The sequence below is a fragment of the Schistocerca nitens genome, chromosome 2 (genome assembly GCF_023898315.1).
Source record: "Schistocerca nitens isolate TAMUIC-IGC-003100 chromosome 2, iqSchNite1.1, whole genome shotgun sequence".
Classification (NCBI taxonomy): Eukaryota; Metazoa; Arthropoda; class Insecta; order Orthoptera; family Acrididae; genus Schistocerca; species Schistocerca nitens.
The window spans coordinates 392,084,911-392,109,012 of NC_064615.1; the positions used below are offsets into that span (position 1 = coordinate 392,084,911).

The 24,102-nt window shown below is 38.7% G+C and overlaps 1 protein-coding gene across 1 annotated transcript in view; it reads right to left on the reverse strand.

The window, feature by feature from the left end:
• Positions 1 to 13,734: 13,734 nt before the first annotated feature.
• Positions 13,735 to 24,102, reverse strand: part of LOC126235046 (agrin-like) — a 232,895-nt gene continuing 222,527 nt past the window's right edge. The window contains exon 12 of the mRNA XM_049943782.1: positions 13,735 to 13,911. The gene's annotated coding sequence lies outside the window, so the exon portion shown is untranslated. The remainder of the gene's footprint in view (positions 13,912 to 24,102) is intronic.

Genomic DNA, 24,102 nt, shown 5'->3' on the forward strand with positions numbered 1-24,102 from the left:
AATTCCCCATTAACAAAAACCACTCACCAACTTTGTCTTTCAAGATAGGTTATCTCAATATTGAAAGTCAAGATAGGTTATCTCAATATTGAAAGTATAAGTGGAAAACACATAATTTTAAACGAATTTGCAAATGAGAACTTATTTGATGCATTATGCTTAAGTGAGCACTGGTGTAAAGGAAATGAAATATCTTTTCATGTACGAGATGATTTCCACCTAGCAAACAGTTTTAGCAGAGAGCAACATATTCATGGGGGTGTATCAATTTACATTAAGAAGGGATTAATAAATTGCTGTAATGAACTAGATCTAGGATTTTTGTGCAGTGAGATACATTTTGAAGCCACAGGCGTATATCTGGATCATTTAAAAATTGCTATTGTATCTCTTTATAGATCACCAGATGGAAGTCCATTAATATTTTTAGAAAAACTTGAGACTTCACTAAATTTCTTTCTTAGTCCTCAGTGGAAGAAATACAGTATTGTGATTGGTGGTGACATCAATGCCGCATTTGATGTAAACAAAGATGTGCACACTGTAAATGAATTTAAAAACCTGTTATGACAAATCAACTTTATTTTTACGAACTGCAAACCCACAAGACAGTCTGCTTGTCTCGACAACATACTTACAAATGTCAATAGAGAGTTACTGTCATCAGATGTAGCTGTCTTCGATTTCTCGGACCATGACTCAGTTTGGGTAAAAATAGGTACAGATAGGCCTAACATGGGGTATAAGGAGTTTAAAGAGCCTAAAATAGTCATCACAAGACCAATAACGCAAGAAAAATTGTCTAATTTCATGGTCTCACTCAGTAATTATGACTGGTCACATCTGTTTAACAATAATGCTCAGGGCTCTGCCAATACATTGTTTGATAGATTTTTTCATTATTTCTTAAATATATTCGAGACCAACTGCCCTCAATACAAATGTAAAGTTAACCCTAAAAGTAACAATAATAGACATAGGGATAAGAATCCATGGTATACCGCTCAACTACCCAATATGAAAAGAAGGTGGTTGTTGTATAGAGATTCTTACAGACTTCAGAAAACTGATATGGCTAAACAAAGGTACTCAAGAACACAAAAGGAATATAAGTATGCTTTAAATGAGGCCAAAAAACAACATAACCTAGTCAGCATTGAGTCATCAAAAAATAAATGCAGAAAATCATGGACTATAATAAATTCAGTGTCCAAAAGCAAGCAGAAAGTTGATGTAGTAATTTCAGCAGATGAATTTAATAACTACTGTATAAAATCTGTTAACCAAATTAGGGAAAGCATTGTGAGGCCACAAGAGACTGTTGCTGATCTCATTAAATACCATAATGTAGACTACACCCTGAACGATAAATTCCTTTTAACAGAGGTCACACCAGATGTTGTTTTAACTCTTGTAAATAACTTTAGACCTTCTGATAGTGAAGATATATACGGTATTTCTTGTAATATGTTAAAAAAGATAATTGGCTACATAGTATATCCTCTTACTAAATGTATAAATAGATGTCTAATTGAAGGAGTATTGCCCATCTAGCTATCGCCCAATATCCCTGACACCTATTTTATCTAAAGTTTTGGAATCCATCATCAACTCCCAGTTGTGTGATTATCTGACATGTAATAACATTATTACTGCGGTACAATTTGGCTTTAGGAAGGGCAAATCCACAGTCCATGCCATTGACTCCCTGATTAAAAAAGTGCTTAATGCTTATGAAGGAAAAAATTTGGCTCAGGCTACCTTTTGTGATCTTAGCAAAGCCTTCGATTCTGTGGAGCATATTTCACTCCTCAACAAACTAGTTTATTACGGAATCACAAACAGTGAAGTTGACAACATTTTTGAATCTTTCCTCAGCAACCGTAGACAAATTGTTTGTATTGGTAAACAGAGATCACAGCTAGCTGAAGTTAAGTGCGGTGTGCCACAAGGCTCAGTATTAGGACCTCTGCTATTTATCCTAATGACAAACGATCTACCATCCTACATAAATACTCACTCCATTCTCTATGCAGATGATACCACTTTTTTCAATATCAGCTCAGACATTGATATGCTCCAAACTGTGGCAAACGACACAATATCACAGGCATCAGTCTGGTTCCGAGCTAATGGGTTCCTGCTTAATGAGAGTAAAACTCAAAAGATTGTATTTAGTTTGAGAGATCCGCTAGTAGAAGACTTCAAGAATAGTGTTAAGTTCTTAGGTATTGTTATAGATAGTAAATTGACTTGGGAGCCACATATTAAATACATTAGTGCAAGGCTGTCTAGAGTGGTGTATTTGTTAAAGAATTTAATAAACCATGTACTTGCGGCCTATGTAAGCTCAGGCTACTTTGGTTTTTTTCAAAGTATTATATCTTATGGGCTTTTAATATGGGGCAATAGCTCACACCTTCAGGACATTTTGGTACTTCAGAAGAAAGTAATTCGAAGTATCACAAACAGTGATAAACTGGCCCACTGCAAACCACTGTTTATCAATTTAAAAATATTAACTGTTATAAACATGTATATTTGCACTGCCCTACTGCATATAAAGAGCAACTTATCAGAATACCAGCGTAGAAGAGATGTACACTCTCATGGAACCAGAAATAGTAGCCATCTTGACATACCTTACTACAGATTATCCAAGTCATTGAACAGCTACGAAGTGGTGGGTATGAAGATGTTTAATAATTTGCCACTAGAATGGGTAGAAGCTCCATTTGATTTATTTAAAGACAAATTGTTCAGTTGGTTAGCTGCAAATCCATACTACTCACTTCAGGAATTTTACGACTGTAAAATATCATAGTAGTACCGATTTGGAGAGTGCAGCATAATTTCTTTAACTGAATCAGTTATGATGCAATGTTTTCATATTATTTCATTTTAAATATTGTATTTTATGTAAAACCTATGTCACATATTGATCTTTAACCCATGTATATATGCTGTATAACTTGTATATATGTAACTTGACTTTGTCAATTGCTGTAATAGCTAAACGACAATAAAATTTCATTCATTCATTCATTTCATTCATTCACTGTTTACATAGACATCCACCTGCTGATCACCTACCACAGGAGAAGTTTTGGCAATGGTTTGTTGCACAAACTGCCAGTCCATTGTTTTTCTCTTCAGTTTTTTTTATAGACAAGGCAACATTAGGATGAGTTGGAATAACAAATTTCCATCGCCAACAAATATGGGCTGATGGCATTCATCATGTTACAGTACAAGCTAGACATCAGCGTCAGTTTAAAATTAATGTGCGTGCTGGAATTGTAAGTGACTGGTAGGGATATACATTTGTGGCGCCGATGAGGTTGACACCAGCATCGATATACGTTTGTCTCCGGACTCTGAGCATCGTCTTTGGATGCTGAGATTGTCTTTGGGGCTGTTCCGCCATGTCAGTTCTTTGTGAGCCTTTGATGTGTTTAGGTGAATAAATGAACTACTGTTAAAATGGTGTTGTTTGGTGTAACTAACCTGGACATTCACCTCATATTCTTCCAGCATGTCTTGCAGGTGCTGTCTACAAGGACTTTATTCAGATCACCCTGCAAGACCTACTAGAATTTGCCCCTGCAAATAAGAAGAAACTTGTGGTTTATGCATGATAGAGCTCCAGCACACTTCAGTCTCACTATTTGAGGTGCACTGGCTGTAACTAAGATGACCAATTACATGGCCTGTACATTTGCCCCACCCAGTCCTTTGGATGACTATCTTGGGGAGTACTTTAAACAATCGCTCTAAGCAGCAGACTTTACTTTTAACAGGAAATCTCTCCATGATACACACTCCCTCCTTGGAGTGTCAGATGCTAGATTGATTGATTGGCTGATTTTTAATGGTCCAGTTTTCTCATACAGCACAAATTGTACAATTGATATTGGACAAGTCAAAGAAAAGCTGCAATAATAATAATAATAATAATAATAATAATAATAAAGAAACAGAGATTACTGCACAATAGATGTAAAAAACAAAGTGTAGGGCCATAGACAGAGAGATGCTGAATGAAACGCATTTGGCTATCAGGAGAGCAATATGTGATGCCTTCAGTGACTACCGTAGCAGAATATTGTGAAGTGATCTTTAACAGAATGCAAAGAAATTCTGTTCACATGTAAAGGCCATTAGTGGCACCAATGTTAGTGTTCAGTCCATAGCAAATGACACTACAGGAACTGAAATTGAAGGTAGCAAAGAAAAAGCTGAAATGCTTAACTCTTTTTTCAAATGATCCTTTAAAAAAAAAAATACCAGGAGAATTGCCCCAATTTAATCCTCGTAACACTGAAATTAGTAGTAGTGTCACTAATGTTGAGGAACAGCTGAAATGGTTAAAACTGAAAAAAAGCTTCAGGCCCTGATGGAATCCCTGTCAGATTCTGTATTGAATTTGTGGCTGAGTCAGCCCCTTTTCTAACTATTACTGTAGATCCCTCAAACAAAAAACCATGCCCAGTTCTTGGATAAAGGCACAGGTCAAACCCATCTACCAAAAGGGTAATAGAAGTGATCAACAAAAAAAATAATAAGTTATTTTGAACAAAATGACCTCCTCAATGCCAACCAGCATGGATTTTGGAAACATCAATCGTGCGAAACCCAACTCACACTTTTCTCACATGACATACTGAAGCCTTTAGATCTAGGCAACCAGGTAGATGCAGTATTTTTTAATTTTCAAAAAACATTTGACTTGGCATGACATTTACACTTATTGTCAAAAATACGATCACATGAGTATCAAGTGAAATTTCTGACTTGATTAAGGTCTTTTTGGCAGGGAGGACACAGCAAGTTATCTTGGATGGAGAGTCATTGTCAGATGTAGAAGTAACTTCGGATGTGCTACATGGAAGGGTGTTGGGACCCTTGCTGCTCGTATTGTATATTAATGATCTTGCAGACAATAGTAAAATCAAGCTTTTTGCAGATGATGCAGTTATCCCTAATGAAGTACTATCTGAGAGAAACTGCATAAATATTCAGTCAGATCTTGATAATATTTCAAGACATTGTCAACTTGCTCTGTTCTGTTGTATTTTTGGTATATGTTTGATTTTCCTGTGGTATAACAGGTGTGTAATAATTTTTGTTTTCAAGAGGCAGTCTCTAGTGAACAACATAGTTTCATAAATGAATAAGCTTGGAACATTCAGAACACCAACATAAAATTTACAGGACTCCATCTTTTTAAGGCCATAAATTATTCTTAGAGCTCCTTTTTGCATTCTAAAGGCCTTTATGCTGTGAGTTGAGTGTCCTCAGAAGATGATGGTTACAAAACTCATTGAAACATTGTGACAAGACAGTGCCACCACTCGGCTGATAACCCGAGAAGAATTCATCAGTGGAATACACCGAGAAAGATAGACTGACAAGAGTGTTACGTAAGAAGGAATGATGGCCACATGGGCTAATATACATGCTAATATATGCAGTGCTGCTTTTCTGGGGAATGCGTACCCCTAAACCTTTTCTTCGACAAAGTAATTTTTTTACTATGTTGAGAACTTGGAAGAGTGCCTAAAATTTATTTCGTGGACGTGAATTTTTTATTTCATTTTTTCATGTTGGTAATTGCAATACAAACGATACCAGTGATGTTTTTGGTGGGAAAAGCGATGTCATTGACTGTTTCAAGCATTTCAAAGCTGCAGCAACCATTCTCAACAACTGAATCGCTGGCAGCCAGTTCGACAAGCATGTAGTGGCCTCGTCCACTAATAGTGGGCGATGGTAGTGCTAAACGGATATGCATACGTTCAAATGCCGAGCTACTGATAGATGTCTCTATGGTCCCACTACCATGATCCTTTGCGATTCATTGTGGAAAAACTTTAAGGCCTTGGTTGCTCACTTCACAGCTGCAAAAGATGATCAAAGCAGGGAAACAACTGACAGAGGTATGTACAGTGGTTTATTGAAGTACATTACCAAAGTTGACTTCATTCTCGACTTGGCTCTAATGTGTGATGCCCCCCAAGAATTATCAGAATTAAGTCTTGAGCTACAGTCAAGAGACATCACTCTGTATTCTGCCCAACAGAATATCATAAATCAGCTGTTGGTGTTTGAAGAAATAAAACTGAGCTGTGGTCCTCATTACTGTGAATCTCTCAAAGCAGTCCAAGAGCTGAACTTCAGAGAATTCCACTGGAAAAGGGGGCAACTATCACACATCTTGAGCCCAGCATATTTTACAGTTGTCTGAAACAGTGGATGGAGAATTGTCTTCTGCAGACAGAGGATATTGCTATCTCTGAATGTGCGAAAGTTTTGGACTTGTCAAATTGGCCTGAGACTCCTGGAATGACATGTGGTGAAACAAATATCACAACTTTATCTTGTCGGTTTGCTCTTCCAGAGAGAAATATGTAGAGGATGTCGGGAGTATTTGATAGAGAAAGTCAACTGAAGAGTCCGATACCTTCTTTTTTTTTAGTTCGACATGTTGATGACGTCATGGCTAAAAGCAGACGGGTGGTATCCTATGCTTCAGTTATAAGTAATTTTCGCTGCATTATATCCTATGTCAGAGTACCTTCAAACTTTTTTTTAGAAAAAAAGCACTGTTTATATGTGTTCTCCTCCCACTGCTTGGTGAGTAGATTTTTTATCCAATCAGTTACTTACATTTTCGAGGGGATAATTTTTTAATGATGCTTGAGTAGATAGTTGATTAGATGGAAGGATGTGCTGGTGTCATGATCAAATTCTATAGTTTGTTGGGGACTCACATACACATTCAACAAAATTTTCCACATAAATCAAGAAAGATAGTGAATCTAAGGTTGAGCCTTGCGGTATGCCACATCTTAGTGGTGATTTGCTAGAAAGGGAGGAGTTGTTTCTTGTTTTATTCTTAGTATTGAATTCATACTGATGTGCTACCTTATCCCTGCAGTTTTTTAGATTCAAACGTGAACAGCTATGTGCTACACCTCTTAGTCCTCATCTTTCTAATTTTTTGAGCAGAAGAGGAGAATATTTATTTATGAAACTTAAAAGCCTGTCATACAAGAATTTTTGAGAAGGAACTTACCTGTGACACAGATCAGTTGTTTCATATTTTATCAAAAGAACCTTGTTTGCAGTGGTGAAATTTCTGATATTTTAAGGATACCTGGAGAGACACCAGTTTATAGAGACAGGTTGAAAATTTTTGCTAGCAATTTTGCTATGTGGTGACCATATGCTCTTAATATGAAATCAGGTATTTCATTAAGGCCACTTGATATTTTATTGCTTAATGGTTAAATCTTACTTATAATTTCATTGCAATTTGTTTCATAAACATACATAGAGGCATCCAAGATCACTAATTTGCTGGAGGGACTTCAGAATGGTCCTTTACAGTTTACTAGAATAAGGTCTTCATCTAGTGAAGTGAAGTATTCGTAGAATTTTGTCATGACTGATTTTGGGTCTGTGACATATGAGCCCCCTGGTGTTAAAGGTACATTCCTTTTTTCTTTTTTGCACTGAGCTTTGTGTATAACCCTCCATATGAATCTCATTTTGTCAGATGAATTTTTTATCAAATTGTCATTCCACATAAATTTTCATCTCTGACTACTCTGCCATAGATTCTTTTGTAGGCTTTAGAATAATCTGCAAATTCTTAGTAACTCTATATTTCTTACAACAATACTACAGAAATCTGTTTCTCCCACTGGAAATTTTTATGCCTTTAGTTACCCATTGTTTATTGTGTTTTCACTTCTTTTGCAAATGTTACATTAAAATGGTGAAGAAAGATACTCTGAAAACCCATGTATATGCTATCAACATCATTCTGAATGCAGATCCTTTCCCAATTTTCTGTGGCCAATAAGAAATTAAAAATTCTGAGCATTTTAATGAGCATCTCTGTAAAGCTACAAACATGCTGAACAAACTTATGTTGAAATGTGCCACTTGATTTTGGATCTTCTGTATCTCTTCTATAAATCTTACCTGGTATGGGCTCCAATCTGATGAACAGTATTAAACATTGATCTAACAAGTGTTTTGTAACTCAGTTCTTCCATGGATGGATTTAATTTTCTTAGGATTCATCTTATAAATCTCAGCCTGTTTTTCCCACATCTACAGCTATGTCTACATATATATTCTGCAAGCCACAATACAATGTGTGGTGGAGGGACCTTTTACTGCTACCAGTCATTCCATTTCCTTCACAAATAGAGCAAAAGAAAAATTACTCTTATTAAACATTGTCTTTTCTCATGGTTCTCACAATTTTTTCTGAATTTTTTCCTTGCTTTTCTCCCGTTTTACTATCTTCTTCCACCATTCTGCTTCTCTTTTTTGCCACTCCCGCCATTTAGAACACTGCAAACTGTCCTCTCTTGCCATGATGAATCCTATCTCTTATTACATCCATTCCTTTTGAAAACACGCTTTTGCACTATCAAAACTAAGGTCCCACATTCTGTTTCTTGAAATCTGCTTGTACCTTGGGACCGAGCGAGGTGGCGCAGTGGTTAGCACACTGGACTCGCATTCAGGAGGATGACGGTTCAATCCCATCTCCAGCCATCCTGATTTAGGTTTTCCGTGATTTACCTAAATCGTTTCAGGCAAATGCCGGGATGGTTCCTTTGAAAGGGCATGGCCGATTTCCTTCCCCATCCTTCCCTAACCCGAGCTTGGGCTCCGTCTCTAATGACCTCGTAGTCGACGATACGTTAAAACAACACTAACCTAAACTAACCTTGTACCTTGGAGTTACTCCCAAAGGCCTAACACTGAAAGCCTCCATTTCTGGATATAATCCTACTCTACTCTAAGCTCTTTTGCAGTTTCAAATACAGAAATCTCTTACACTTACCTGACTTAACTGTGACCTGTATGCCTCATCTGCCAATCTCCACTCCACCAGACTTCTCTCCTTCAACAAAATCCTGCAGTTATCTGCCTCTCATATATCCTTGGATGGTATTATTCTCCAGACCAACTTCAAACTGCAACAACATGCCAGACTTTATCTCAAAAAGCTATCCTGTCTTCTTCTAAACTGCCTCAACAAAGGTGTTTCCCTTCCTGTCCCTCTGCAGCTCCCTAAACAGGCACACCACCAACCACCACTCCTCTCCTGCAAACTGAGATTGGCCAACCTCATCCCCCAGCCCTCACCACTGCCTCCCAGACCACTAATAACTCATAATCACAAGAACCAGTCACAACAGTACAGTGTCCTCAACCTCTCGTCTAAAGCACTTTCTCCTCCTGAACTGTCTGTACTATCCAAGTGTCTCACTTTTATCCCTAAACATATGTTTAATCATGCTGATTTGGTGAAGGATCTACTTTCCTTCACACATAAAGTCAACTGGAAATACGAGGGTAATCCCAAAAGTAAGGGCTCCTATTTTTTATAAGTACATAGATCTGTTTATTTCTACAATGGTTTACATCAGTTTACAGCTAGAACATTTAGCTATTTTTTGACATAATCACCATTTCTGTCAATGCATTTTTGTAGACGCTGGGGCAGTTTTTGTATGCCCATGTCATACCAGCTCGCCACCATGCTGTTCAGAAAGTTATGAACCTCTTCTTTCACCTCATCATTGGAGCTGAATAGCTTTCTGGCCAAATGTTCTTTTAACCTAGGGAACAGGTGATAGACACTGGGCACCAAGTCAGGACTATAGGGTGGGTGGGTGATTATGTTCCACTGAAACTGTTGCAGGAGAGCAACAGTTTGCTGAGTGATGTGTGGGCAAGTGTTGTCATGGAGAATGTGTACGCCCTTGCTCGACATTCCTCTTCTCCAGTTCTGAATTGCCTGTTTCAGTTTTTTCAGAGTCTCACAGTACCTGTCAGCATTAATTGTGGTCCCAGTGGGCAGAAAGTCGACCAACCCCTTCCCAATCCCAAAAAATGGTTGTCATGACTTTACTGGCAGACTGTGCTTGTTTGAATTTCCGTGGCTTTGGCGAAGAAGGATGCCGCCACTGACATGATTGTTGCTTGGTCTCAGGTGTAAAGTGGTATGCCCAGATTTCATCACCCATGACAATTGAGTGGAGAAAGTTGTCCTGTTTGGCTGCAAGGCGGTGAAGAAATGCATGGGAAGCATCAACTCGTTGCCGCATGTGATCCTCAGTCAGCATGCGTGGCACCCATCTTGTGCACAGCTTTCGGTAGTTCAATGTTTCCATTAAAATTCTGTGAGGAGTGCTTCAGGAAACCTCAGGAACCAACATGCAGAGATCATCCAGGGTGATCTGCCAATCTTCATGCATGCTTTGCTGAACCTTCAACACTGTCTCCTCAGAAATTGACAGTCTTTCACTCCTTTGTTTGTCGTGAATTTCGGTCCAACCACCTGCAAACTCTTTACACCACTTATGAACATTCTTGACATCCAGGCATGATTCACCCTACACTTCCATCAATTGGTGATGGATTTCAATCAGTGCAGTGCCCTTTGCGTTCAAAAACTAAATAACTGCGTCCAATTTGCCCTTGACGGTAACATCCAACGATTGGAGCTCCATTCTCAACAGCTGTGCCTCAGCACGGCATGTACATTTACACACAGTGTGTGAAGCACTCTTCATAACAGTGTGACCACCTGTCACACAAACAGAGTTCTGTACTTATAAAAAAATAGGAGACCTTACTTTTGGGATTGCCCTCATATCACTTTGCAACCCAATCTCAAAATCTTTCCAACAGCAAACCTGACATTGAATCCTGCCTCGAACAGTTCCCACCATGATCCCAACTTGATCCACCAGCACTACCTCAAAATTATCCTTTACAAGCCTTCCAAGAATTCCTCACATCCAGCATTCCTTCACAACCCTCCCTCAGGTCCCTGCAGCATGACTTTAACTTGTCCTCAGCAGAAATCCAGGCTCTGTGTTCCATAGAAGCTGATGACTCCATCATGATTCTCCCAATAGGCAAAGGATCTACCACTTTGGTACTTGACCAGCATGAGTATGTTAGTGAATGTCTGCCCCAGCTGTTTGACACCACTACATACAGAATCTGCCATCAAGATCCCATCCCTGTGACTCAAACTGACCTGCAGTCCCTCCTAAAAACCACAGGCCCCTCATGCAGACTAACATCTTGATCTGTAGAACTTCTTACCCTATTCAAACTGCGCACCCCGGCTTCCTACCTTCTTTGTAAGATCCACAAATCCAATCATCCTGGCCATCCTATAGTTGCTGGCTTTAAAGCATCCAATGAGCGTATGTCTGCCTTAGTTGATCAGCACCTGCAACCGATAGTACAAAGACTTCCCTCCTATATTAGACACACCATTTAGTTCCTATATCATCTGAAATCCATGTCCATCCCATTCCCACCACACAACTTGCTTGTCACCATTGATGCCACGACGTCCCTCTATACCAACATCCCCCATATACTGGTCTGTTTGCTGTTGAACATTTCCTCAGTCACGCCCATCTGATTCCAAACCTATGACATCCTTCCTGCTCACCTTAATCAACTTTACACTTATCAACAACTACTTCACCTCTGAGGGGGCAGACAAACTAACAGATCAGGGGTATGGCCATGGGAACCAGGATGGCTCCTTCCTATGCTGAGCTCTTCATGGGTCACTTGGATGGGGCTTTCCTGGGATCCATATGCCTTCAGCCCCTAGTTTGGTTTAGATATACTGATGATATCTTTGCAATATGGACTCATGGTGAGGTTGACCTGTTAAAATAACTGGAATATCTGAAAACCTTCTCCCAATTAAATTTCACATGGTACTATTCTGAATCCCATGCCACTTTCCTTGTTGTTGATCTCATCATCTCCAAAGACCAGATACATACTCCTGTCCACACTAAACTTGCTAACAAACAACAGTACTTACATTTTGATAGTTGCCGTCCTTTCCATGCCAATCATTCCCTCCCATACAGCCTTGGCATTTGAGGCTAACATATTTGTTTGGATGCAGACTCTTTACAGCAATACACCACTATTCTCACCACAGCCTTCACTGGACATAATTAACCCATCAGCCTAGTTCAAAAGCAGATTTCCTGGGCCATCACATCCAATCCTGGTACTGCTGATCCCCCCAAAAAACAACTTTGGAGCACATCACTTGTCACTCAGTATTATCCTGGTCTTAAATGTATTAATCAGCTAATTCAACAAGGCCATATCTTCCTAAAATCATGCCCTGAAATGAGATCCATTCTGTCTGTCAGATTTTGCCCACCACACCTAGAAAACCTTTTCGTCACCCTCTCAATCTCCACAGTACCCTTGTCAGACCCTATACTCCTTTAGCACCCATCTCCCTAACCTATGGCTCCTACCCCCGTGACCGTCCCCGCTGCAAGACTTGCCCTATGCTCCCTCCTACTGCCACCTATACCAGCCCTGCAACTGGCAAAATGTGTGTTATCAAAGGGAGAGCCATCTGTGAATGAAATATGTCACATACCACCTGTTATGTAAACAATGCTCTGCCTTTTACATCAGCATGACTACCACCAAGTTGTCTGTTAGGATGAACAGGCATAGGCAGAGGGTGTATACTGCTAACACATAATATCCTGTTGCAGAGCTTGCTCTACAATAAGACAGTTGTGACCTCGGTGCCTTTTTCACCACACACACTATCTGGATTCTTCCCTTAGACACCACTTTCTCAAAACTCCGCAGGTGGGAACTGGCACTACATGTCCTTGGTTTTTGCCACCTAGCTGGCTTTAATTTACATTAAGTTCTTCCATCTCGGCATTTCTTCACAGTAACTACTCCTTTCTTCACTCCATTTTAATTTTCTGTATCTTTCATTTTCTGACCTGTCTATTTTTCACCATCCCCCTGCCACCTCTGTTACATAGTGTGCACTTAGCTTTACACTCTTATTAGCTTGTGCATGATGTTTTAGCAATAATCTCTGTGTTGCATATTACTCTGTCTTCCACCTTTAAGCTCTCAGGTTTTCAAATCTTGTTCAATGCAGTCCCCAACAATCAATCTTTCCTTTTCATCCCGTCTGGTAAGTCTCCCCTGACCAGGGATTCTAGGTGACTTTTGCAAACTGTACCCCTTTTCCTAAAGTTCTCCATTTCCTTTCCCTTCACCCTTCTTCCTTTCCCTTTAACCCTTCTGCTGGAAGAAAGAGCCACTGGCTCCAAAAGCTTCCATAACTAAAACCTCTTTTTTATATGTGTGTTTTCCTGCCACTGCTTGGTGAGTAGATTTTATCTCTATCCAACTGCATTAACTGCCTAGTATCACAAACAGTCTACAATATTGTTAGTCCTGTTTATCTCACTGTCATTTCACATATCACAAATTTTCAGTTCATTCTCTGTTTAAGTTTTGCTTGATTTCATATATTCATCTTATATAGACACCCTTAATAGTTGTACAGTGACTCAGGTAGTTCACAAGTAAAATTCTTAAACTTGCAAAAGGAAGTGTAAATGTTCAGATTCAACTTTTATGTTTTAGCCCAAATTATTTCATAACTTAATTGTAAGGAAACTGTTGGTTTGGGATTATGCAGCTGAGCACAGTTTTTAGTGCCGTGAAATTTCATTAACTGATTGCAGCTCTTACATAAAATTCAGTAGGGCTGTTAGGTCAAGACATCACATCAAGCAGTACACAATTCATTGTTTAAAAGGAATAAAAAAAATGAGGAATAATAGTGATTATATTTTTATTATTATATCATTTGTTGCAAAAATACATAATAACAAAAAACATTTCATTGTTAGGAAGGATTGTGAAATTATAATGTATCACAGTAATCAGGCAGACTCTCATTCTGTCCCAACAACTGATTCACCAAAAACTTCTAAACTGCACTGCAAGTTTCCCAGTTGCTGTCCAATGAAATTCTGTCTTTGCAACCAGCCTCTCCTGTGAACATAAAGCAGACATTGGCTCAAATAATACACTCTTCACAAAAATGCTCAGTTATGTGATTCCTAAATGTGCATATTTTTTATCTTCTTTCAAAGTAACAGCTTTTTGTTTATTGATTTACAGCCAATTTAAGAGCAAAGCACATCAATGAGATTTTGTTGCTGACACAGACTAAACAGGCAGACACAAGTTAGTTGCAGGTAGTGTCTGAGCACTAGAGAAGCCCTGCTGCCACTGACAAAGTACAATACTGTCACATGGTGTGTGTGTGTGTGTGTGTGTGTGGTTGTTTTTTTGCGACAGTTTTGTTTTATACATACGTTATTTGGTCACTGATGTAACTTTATGTTTCATTAATAAACACAGGTTTTGAAAGTAAATATCTAAATTAACTAAAACATAACAATCCACAACAGATTTCTAACCTCCAACAAACCTGAGGAACACCAGTTACCACCGTGGTCACATTTTGGCAAATGCAAGAGCACCAACTATGAGGTCCCATTGGTCACTATTACCTTTTTACTTTGCTGAATGTTGGAATTAAACATGGGTTGTGGTGTCTCAGTTAATTTGAATACACTGTTTCATTACTTATATTTTTCAGCAAGGTATAGGACTATTGTTGCAACCACATCAAATGAATTTGCAGTTGTGAACGACTACCATCCACTGTAGAATGTACTGTTGACAATGAAAATTTGTTCAGGACCAGGACTCGAAGCCAGATTTGACACTTGTCACCTTACCATTTAGCTATCCATTCACGAATTGCAGCCAGTCCCAAACTTCCATATGTTATCAACCATGCATCTACAACAAATTCCATTCTACAGCTGATGGTAATCCTTATTTGCAATTGTGAATTCATTGATGTCTTTTGTAACAGCTGTGGTCACCACAGTGCCTTTTCCTTTGGACATGCATGCATGCATGTAATCAGAATAACACAGGCACTACAATATCATATTGTTGCAAGGGTGGCCTTCTGACATAAACTCAGAATTGTCATAATGAAATATACTGCTGAGCAGAGAAGGAGCTGTACCATACCACACAATTTTGTAATTTCACTGCCTGAACTGGCTGTATTTAGTTCTTTGCAATGTTGCGTACCTTCCAGTAATTTTCAAAGAATGCCACCATGTGAAAATATTGTTACTTGGTTGGTGGGGGCTACTCTTCTCCATGCTCAAATGCCATTTTTAACTAGCTTCTGGCATCATCTATGCTAAATCAGCTATTACTTCTATACTGTGACCTCACATATTCAAAGTACACCTAAAAAGAATCAGTTTGGATTAGTCCTCTGTTGTCAGATTATGAGAATAGTGGTTGGGATGTAGATGCAGACAAAGAATACAAATAATGATACCAAGGGAGCTCCATGTGAAACAACGAGTGAAAAATTTCAAATTTAGTTATAGATTAATGTTCTGTATCACTCAAATTAACAATAAAGGAAATGAATGGGCTGATAATAAGAGTTGCTAGAGTAACTGAATTGCATGAAGAACTTTAATGTTGACTTAATGTCAGATAGTGTTCATCAAAGACACCTAAGTTAACAGTATTTAATTACAAATCTTCAAAAAAGTAAAAATTGCAACCAGAAAGAGTTGATAATGCTGTTTATTGGGAAAGCAACAGCACATTAATGGTTCTGAACTGACACGATTGGTCCCAGATGGCTGTTCATGTTATTAAATTTCATTTAGTTTATGCTGTACATGCAGTGTTGGCTGTTTTTCATTGTGACTAAAATTCATACTGGAGTGGTAGAGCCCAGCAGCAAACAAATGATGTAGGGAAATGACTACTTTACTGTAACTGGATCTAATAATAAACTAAAACAACATAAACAACTTTCTAGGTGCTATTCATTGGAATAAATAGTATTATCAGCAGTGGCTATTTGCTGTTTTTACTTTGCACTTCTAACCAGTCACAGTTTGACCATCTTATTTTTTGACAAAATAACCTGTTCTGTTTTGCTTGACACCTACTGTAGCATTTTCCAGTGGTATATTAAAAACTGAACTACACACTGTGTGATGGTGAGACTATTTACTTTGCAAAACATAATCACTGCCAGGGCCAATTCATATCTTTGACTTTCTTAATGGAAGTTTAGTGCTCTGTGGTCTTCCCCATTGCTCAGACATGTTTGTGATCTTCTTCTGTATTTTGTGTACATAACCAAGTGCAGGTAAATCCTATTTGTTCTCGTGCACCTGTGTGAGTAATCTTCATTATGGTTAACATCCCATAAGTAGTGACTCCAGTGAAGAAGATGAACACTGAGCAGACCATTAAATGTGAGGCAAAAGTGGGTAATCTGAACAGTGGAGTCAATGTCTTCCACATTCAAGACCAGTTCCAAACTGTGTAGTATTTAATGAACTATTTGGTTTTGTGTTTCCTATGAACATTTTGCTCACCACTAATGTTGTGTGAACTGTGCTGGGCAAAAAAGTAAAGGTACCAAGTAACACAGGAGTGGGATCTGTGTCTTTGAATGTTGGAACTTAGATTTGCCACATACGGCATGTGCACTGATGAAATGCAATTTATACCTATTGTTAATGCTTTGGACACTCAAAAATTAATTCTGTGTTTTTTGTTACCAAAATTGTTATCTCTGATGCAAGAGTATTTCTCCCATGGTATTGTGTAAAGTTATTTAAAAATCTTGCAGGCAACTCATCTTGAGAATGGTTGTAAGCCTGTCAGCCAAAATAATGGAATAAGAATAAGTCATATTGCAGATACATGCCTGAAAGATGATGGCATATTAATTCTGATGTCAGACATTATTCATCAAAGACAACTACAGTATAAATACCATCATCTTAAAGACAGTGTTTTGCACAGAGTGTGTAAATCTTGAGGTCAATGTATCCAGCAAGTATGGTACTGTATAGAAACGACTGGTGATAAATCACCTTCTGAATTTTGGCACCATTTATGTGCTCTTGTCACAGAAACTGAAGTAGCAGATGCTATGTTCCAGAATGTGTTGAACCACTGTCTTTTTCCCATTAAATTCCTGTGATTTCTAATGACAAGTGTGACATTCTATCATAGGTGGACATTACCAATAAATTGCACTAAGTTTTTCAAAATGACAAGACTGGTGTTGCATCACCATCCTTCAGTGGCAGTAACCTCCATTGTCATGTGGTGGCAGTAGCTACTACCTCCTGAACAATTACAGATTCAGAGCACATCTTATAAGAGCAGCGCCCATTTCTTTCAAAAGGTTATGTAAGTTGCAACACATGTAGGTGCACTCAAGCGGCAGTTGACAAAAAATCAGAAAATGAAATGCTGACTCTCATCAACTTGGGGAGGCAGTGCTCTGCAACATTTTTGCCAAACCCTTAGCTGCAATTGGAACAAACAGATACTGACATAGTGCTGGTAACACACACGTTTCAGAGCACAGGCCAAGATGTGCATTACTCCCACTTATCCAAACAGTTGCAAGAACATAAAAAAGCATCAACCTATCAATACACAACAAATTAATGATAGTGGTGACACACAAAATTTCAGAGCAACTGTCACTGTTTTCCAACAAGATATGGATGACTACACTTCATACAACACAGCTATCTTCAAGCCAAACATTGCAAACTTGAGCACTAGTGATTCATGTTTCTTGCAGAATCTTTTGGGTGCGTTTTGTGGATTGCCTCATCTATATATTACAGGTACATGTGTACCACAGTTTTACCTAGTAGACTCAATTTCCAATATTAGCGTGTTAGCAGTGATACAACAAGGACTAACTCAGGCCAGCACATGGCTCACAGTAACCAACTGCTCACCAGTTTGTATTACGGAAGACAGACAGAAGTGACTGACTTAAGTTTCATGCAGCCTAGCAAATGTTACTGAAACTATTTTGGGTGCTGACTTCTTGCATTGCTATGATGTCAAAATACATTTATGCTCAGTGCAACTACAACTGGGTAATGAAACAGGTAAAGAACAAGTTTGGCACATTTTCTAAAAAAGCCAAAAGCTCATTCATGAATAACCTGCAACTGCAATGTCTGCAACAACAACAGCCTTATGTTTTACCAAGTCTGCAAAATAGCCTAATTACTACATAGGTTCCACATCAGAATTCACTGCAGCAGCAACAGTCTCAGCAACCACCACCGCAACAGTGGCTGGAGCCAATAATGAATGATATGAAGTAGCCACCATGATTCCTGTCCAGGCAGCTACTCCTGTGTCCACTTTTTCTGGATGTAGGTTTTGTGAAAAATGTAAAATGTGGTTGACTCGAACTTGGATGTGAAGCATAAATTGAGAACAATTTCATGCAAAAGAATGAAAACAACATTAGCAACTCAACACTGATCCAATTTGCCAGTGCGTGTGATAAACAATGCCACCAACTCACTGTTGTCAGTGTCACCTACACAACACTCACACACACTTTCCCTGAGCTCCACCCTTCTGGGAAAGAGGGGCGGGTGGGGTGGTGGTAAGATTAATGCAATTATAAAATGTAATCAGTGACAGAGGCACTTTATATATTTCCACTTCCTTAACTGAAGTTTTGTGCCCTGTGGACTTCCATGTTGCTCAGACACATTCACAATCCAGTTTGGTAGTTTGTGTATATAGCCAAATGCTAATCAAATCTCATTTGCACTTCTATGTCTGTATATGCTTAATCTTTATTGTGGTTAACATCCTACAACTGAGTTAATGTCCCACATTAATACTATGTATTTCAGTTTTCAATATGTTTATGGTTCTCCAAAAGCTGACAGAATATTTCACAAATTTCTAGTGAGGATAAAAGGGAAAATTTAGCTGACAGTTTAAAAAATTATTACTAACCTTAATTATTTGAATACAAAAGTAATAATATGTAGCTTGTTCTGAACATGATGATCAAATAATATTAAAGAAACATCTTTTGTAATTGTGACCATGTTACATAGTTCACTGATTAAGACAATGGATTCTGATTCTAGAAGACTGGGTTGCTAATCCTTGTCCATCAATGACCTTTTAGGATTGGCAAGATGGTTCTGTCAACTATAAGCTCATTAGAAATTGAGTGGGATGCTGGAAGGGTTGGTTAACGAACTCCATCCTTCCTTTCTTCATTTGCAATTTGGTTTAGATAACAAAGGCAATCTGTTATTAGAAGAGAGTAACAAATATGACTTGTCAGAATATTAAGAGAGAATCAACAGTAACAAGTGATTTAGCAAGCAGATCTAGTGAATTATAGTTTAATTCTTCCTTACTATATTTCTGTGAGATCCTGAATTCTGTTTTTCCTTGGAATAAATCATAATGTATTTGAACCAATTTATGCAAGAGTATATGCAACATCTGATATTATATATAATGTTTTTGGAATAGAAAACTCTTTTTAACTAAGAGGAGACAGTGTAATCAATAAAAGAATAATTGTAAAGTCAGACATTGGGGAAGTAAAAACCATTCTCTGTGTACTAATGAAATACACCAACAACAGGAAGTAAGTGAGTAGTGGGACATGAATGAGATTCATTTCTATGACAGTAACTGTTGTACATGAAAAGTAAGTGATATATCATAGAAAGCATGAAAACAAATTGTTATATGTATGGTAGCTAAATAATCAATGATGGTCCAGCACAAATTTTCAACTTTCCCCATTGAGGTATATCAATGCTCACTAGCAGCTAAATGTAATATTCCTCTGTATCTTGAAGAAGGACGAGGGGGGAGGGGGGGGGGGGGGAGCTACATAAGAATTATGTCAACAGTTAACAAACTCTGGTTCAGAGTGGATGACTGCAACATTGAGTGTTTCATAAGTTAGCAGTTTTAATGAAGATTATACTAACAATTTGACCTAAAAGTAATAATTAAATATTTCTGCTTTCCAAGTATTAGCTGTCACTTGATCATGATGAGTTATACCTTATGTTTTATGGATACCAATAGGTATCTATAGAGATGTGGCACAAATCATCATATTAACTTTAATAGAGAAGCAGCAGTTATAAACTGATTCTGTATCCTGCACTGAAAAAGGTGCTAGAAAATGTACAGTCAAAAATAGAACTATGATAACCAAATGCATGAGAAACATCTACTTAACAGGTAGATGCAGAGTAACAGGTACTTACAACTCCAACATATGTTGTGTGTCAGAAATGGAACACCAGCTTTGCCCTATAAGCAATATAAACCAGTAAAATTATTTTTTTTTAGCTTTAAAAATGAGGCATTATATAGATAACAGCTGAAGAAATTTTAGGAGAAGGATGATTATGTTTGAAAATGTCACTATAGTGTATAAAAGAATGAGTCATGGAAAACCACTCTTCTCATCTGTGAGAATCATCATATTATACTTTCTTCCATTATATTTCATTATTTAGCTGCTTATGCATCATCATTAAGCTGCAAATTCTGAGAAGCTTGTCTGCAGGAAGCACTCACTTCTTAGTACTTGACAACCCTCTAATATAAACTGCTCTAAAAACTTTTCTACTACTCTCATTACTTGCATTGTTAATGTTTTTTATCATAACCCTCTTTCTCAATCCTCTTTTGACATCAGGAAATCACCATGTCCAGCCACATGTGCAATTCAGGTAAAAGTAAACCTGCATTCTCAGTGCAGTGCAGCTCAGTGGTGCATGATGTGTCTCCAACTGTGGATGGGATGGTGTGGCTTGCAAACACTGTTCAGTCTATCAGGTTGCCTCAAAGAATCATTTTAAATTTTGACCATGCATGCATCATCACTTTATATCAAGAAGGATTCTCAGCACAGGCAGCTGCGCTCTGACTTGGTATACACCACATAACAGCAAAACATAAAAAGTATAAGGCCTATGTTGTAATATGGAAGCAGAGAATGACGGCTGTGCTTCTAGTGACTCTGAATATGCGGAAATATGATTTGGAAATCCATGTTTTTAATTTGGAACACCATTATGCTATTTATATAAGAATATTTTTCATTTATATTTTATGGGTGGGTCTAGTAGTCTAGTTGCTATGTATGTGCCTGGAAGCAAAGATTTCTATGCACTTGCAAATTAATATATTTGAGAAATCTGAATCAAAAATTAATTTCTGGATGTAAAGGACTGCAGTCCCCAACAATCAGTCTTTCCTCTTCATCCATCTGGTAAGTTTCTCCTGACCCTTGTTTCTGGGACATTTTCCCAATCTCCTTCCATTTCTTAAACCTCACCAGTCTTTTTCCTTCACCCCTCTTCCTTCCCTTTCAACCTGTCTGCCAGTAAAAAGAGCCACAGCTTGCAAATTTCAGTACCTTCATATGTGATTAAGTTTTTTATCTAACCAGTTACATCATACAACCAAAAATTGACTTGCTTGCTGTAGCTACGGTTCAGTCATATAAAATTTTGCAAATGACATCATGGCTGCCTTTGGACTGTAGAATAATTTATTTGTAAAACCCAGTATTACAATTCCAACCATTTGGTCATTATCAAGAGGAAGCAATTGTGTCTTACCACATGTCAATACCTCAATCTTCTGACATAACATGATACAGCAGCTGGCTTTATTGCACTGTGTTCCTGATTGTGATTTCTTGCGTGTATTTCTCCTTTTGAACTGTGTTGTGAATATGTTGATCATATTCTGTTTTATTTTTGCTCACATCTGTAATACTGTGTGTTGTAAATGATTCCATACTCATCTTTGTTTTATATAAAATACAAGCACTGTGTTCTGTGGATATCTATTCCTGCCTATGAATCCATGTGTGAACTCATGAATTTAAATAAGTATATTGTTTGTGTTTTAACTTATTTTAATTCACATCCATTTTCCATGCTTTCTCATATTTAATGGAAAACTCTGTATTAGCAGCTTTTTACGGAATTGGTATTCAACGTCTACTACTCATTCTGTGCAAGATGTAATAAAGTTGAATACCAATTCATAGGTATGCAATGCAATTTATTGCACTGAAACCACCTTGTGTATTATATAAAACAAAACCAAATATGGAATCAAGAATATTATGAAAAGTATAGATTGCCACTAACCATAATTATGACATGTTGAGTTCCAGACAGACACAAGAAAAAGACACACAATGAGCTTTTGACCAAAGCATTCCTGAAAGGAAACACACACACACACACACACACACACACACACACACACACACACACACACACAAGCAAGCAAGCACATCTCATGCATGCTAACTGCTTTCTCCAGCCGCTCTGGCCAGTCTGCAACTGTGTCAAACAAATGCAGAGTTCCAGATTGGATTGGTGAAGAGGAGTGATAGCAGGGTATGGGTCGAGGGGAGAAGTGAGTACTTCCTGGTAGAATGTGCAGGAACTAGATGATAGCAAGGTGAAGCTGTCAGGTATAGCATCAGGGGATATGATTGCAACAGAGATGGCCTATTACATAACTGCTTTCACATGTGGCCTGACCTCTGACTATAACAGGAATTACTGAGTGGATAGATTGGGCAGGTTTTGCACCTCGGACTTCCACAGAGATATGATCACTGTGGTAAGAGGTTGGGATTTGGAGTGGCATAGGGATGGTGTGGATGTTTGGAGGTTGGGTTGGTGACTTTAGGAGAGGTGAGAAGGATCCTTGGTAGGCTAACCCTCATTTCAGGACATCATGATAGGTAATCAAAGCCCTGACAAAGGATGTGGTTCAGTTTTTCCAGCCTGGGATGGTATTGGGTTTCTTTGTAGCTGGTTCTTGGAGGTTGTGGGTTGGAAGAGGATTATGTGTGTGTGTGTGGGGGGGGGGGCATATATGGTATGGGAAATCTGTTTTCAGACTAGTTCTGGAGCATATTATGTGCCTGTGAAGACTTTCGCCATACTAGGAAAGGTAGTTATTGTCACTACAGATACTACATCCCCAGCTGGCCAGGCTACAAGCGAGGATGTTTTGATGTGAAAGGGATGGCAGCTGCCAAAATGCAGGCACTGTTGGTAGTTGGTTGGTTTAATGTGGACAGAGATGTGGATGGAGCCATCAGAGAGGAGGAGGTCAACTTTGAGGAGGACTCAGGTGAAACAGATGAGAGAGAAGATGTTGAGGTTGTGAATGAATGAGGACAGTATGTCTCATTCCTGAGTCCAGATCATAAAGATATTGTCAGCGAACCTGAACCGGAATAGGAGTTTACGAGGATAGGCAGGTTTCCTTTAGATGGCCCATAAACAGGTTGGCATAGAGGGGTACCATGCAGGTGCCCATGGTTGGGCTGCAGATTTGTTTGTATACTTTTCCCTCAAAGGAGGAGTAGTTGTGTGTTAAGATAAAGTTAATAAGGTTTATGATATAGTTAGTAAGGTGTATGAGGCATGAGGTAGCTCGTTTGGAGTCGTTAATACATTGGGAGAGATAGTGTTCAGTAGTGGGAAGACCATGGGCATGAGAGATGTGATGTCAACAGTGACAAGTAGGGATCCAGGAGGGAAGGGGAGGGGAAGGTGGAGAGTCATCTATCAGCTCTGCTGCACGTACTGCACAGCTTTTTATATTGGTATAACTACCAACCAGCTGTCCATCAGGATAAATGGCTACCACCAAACTGTGGCCAAGAGGAAAGTGGACCACCCTGTGGCACAGCATGCAGCACAACACAACATGCTTGATTTCAATGGCTGCTTCACAACGTGGGTCATAGGGATCCTCCCTCCACCACCACATTATCTGAACTGTGCAGATGGTAGTTATCCTTACAACACATCCAGCACTCCCAAAATCATCCTGGCCTCAATGTACAGGAACCTACTGTCCCCATGCCTTCCATTTAACAGCTACCATCTCCTCTGTCTGTCACCTCCTCCAAATTCACTGTTGCTCCATTCCCACTCCTTCTCCCACAGCCTCCTGATACTGCAACTGGTACTCTTGTCTTGTTACCATCTAATCCCTGCATACTCCATCAGTCAGTGTTCACTTTTCTCCCACCACCCGTATCGAGCTATTGCTGCCCTTTCCCACTCCACTCCATTCTGCTGCTTCCATTTAACTCAGCTGCATTCTGGCTGGAGTTGTTGGAGATAATGGTCTTGTGTGCATGCTTGTGTGAATGTGTGTGTGTTTTCTTTCTGAAGAAGGCTTTGGCCAACTTGAAATGTCATCTTTATGGTGAGTAGCAGTATATCATTTTCATAATATTGTTGA